Source organism: Peromyscus eremicus, chromosome X, assembly GCF_949786415.1.
Source record: "Peromyscus eremicus chromosome X, PerEre_H2_v1, whole genome shotgun sequence".
Classification (NCBI taxonomy): Eukaryota; Metazoa; Chordata; class Mammalia; order Rodentia; family Cricetidae; genus Peromyscus; species Peromyscus eremicus.
The window spans coordinates 92695926-92697708 of record NC_081439.1 but is presented as its reverse complement, the minus strand read 5'-3'; positions in this window follow the sequence as shown (position 1 = coordinate 92697708).

The following is a 1783-nucleotide window of genomic DNA, read 5'->3' as shown; positions in this document are numbered from 1 at the left end:
TACATACATATATATATATATACATATATATGCATATATAGCCATTCTATCTTCCACCTTTGGATCTTAGGATATTCTCTATGACAGAAATATCTTTTGGTCATTGATTCAGATCATATGCCATTTCCTATATAGGATAACAAATTAAATTTTCAGGTATTCATACCTAGAGACTGGGTTGTTTTTGGTTTGCTTTTTGTTTGTTTGATTGGTTGGTTGGTTTTTAATTTTACATAGGCTATTGCACTGTTATACTAGAGTATTTACTTATGGTTCAGGAATTCATGGATAAGATTAGTGAATATCTATGTGCAATGGTCTATCATTTTGCTTCTCTCTAAAATGAATTTTTATGAAGGTTATAACAGCCATGAAAATAATATTCAAAAGTATATATTGAGGGCAGAAAGAGATTATGAACATAATAGAAAAACAGACTTCCCTCACCAAGGCTATTTATTCTGCTGTTACTGACAAATTTCCACAGTACCAATAGTGGCAGTCCACAGAAAGCCAGTCCACACAGCTAGGAACCACGCAGACACTGAGGCAAGTTGCTTACTTTGGATGTTCTTTACTAGGGAGGGGGCAAAATCCTTTGTGTTAACTGTAAATTATATTTTCTCTGGTATGGTTTATCTTCCGGCCTCTAAGTATTTCTATCAGCATTAGTTATTCTTCTTCCCACACTGCTGTCTGCTTTGTTCTTTGAGTCTGAGTCAACAGAGAAGGCAACATGTGCCCACATGTTCTGGATTAGTAGCTCCTTTGATCAACGTCTCTGAAAAATCACTGGAGCAGATAACCCGGAATCCACAGAGAGTTTTATTTGTATTAGAGACAAATAAACCACCATTCTGAAGTTATGCAGTTGCAAACCTAGCTAACCAGCTCCCATTTCTTAACATATATCTCTGAAGTGATATGGCTACATGATTCTTCTGGTTCCATGAACTCATATAGAGGATCAATTTAAATGATTTAAAAATATTCTACTTTAGGACTATGAATGTGGGGATATGCAAGTAATCTATCCCCATAGCTTCTAAAAATTCTTTGCCACACTGATACACCTTTATGATACAACATTAGTAGATAAGGGAAACACAAAGTATTCCAAAGAAAAGTATAAATTCATCATCCTGGAGAAGAGATGTTTGATCTGAGTTTTTAAAGGATGCATACTATTAGTGAAGATAGGGGGTAAAAGTATCTCAGGTTGAAAATGCTGGTTTGTCTATCATTTTGGTTCCTATAAAAATAAAAGTAAAAAAATATAAAAAATACAACGCCTATCTCCACAGCTACACTCTGTGAAAAGGAAGCATTTGTTCTGTCATTTCCTGAGTGTTGGTGATGTATTTCTCAAGGTGATTTCAGGGAATAATGAACCAAACAATAGGGACTTTGGAGGCCCTTCAGCATCAGCTTTGTGAAAACAAAGACCATTAACTCTCAATGGGCAAATCCAATATTCATACTTAGGCTGCCTTAGATCCAGAGCCTGAATTTAGATGGTGACACAGTCTCTCCTTGGAGGAATTTATAACACAATGTGGATTATTCCTTCATTTTTCAAGTCTCCACCCAGGCTTAGCTTATGGCCTGCAGGATATTTTTTCCAAAAGAGACTACCTTCTATTACCTACCTACCACTGACCCCATTCCTCTCTGTCTCTTATACTTGAGGTATGTGTATCTTTTTTTTTTTTTTTTAGATCTTCCCTGAAATTAAATTTCTGAGAAGCAGCATCAACTAAATCCAGTGAAGAGTCATTAGAGA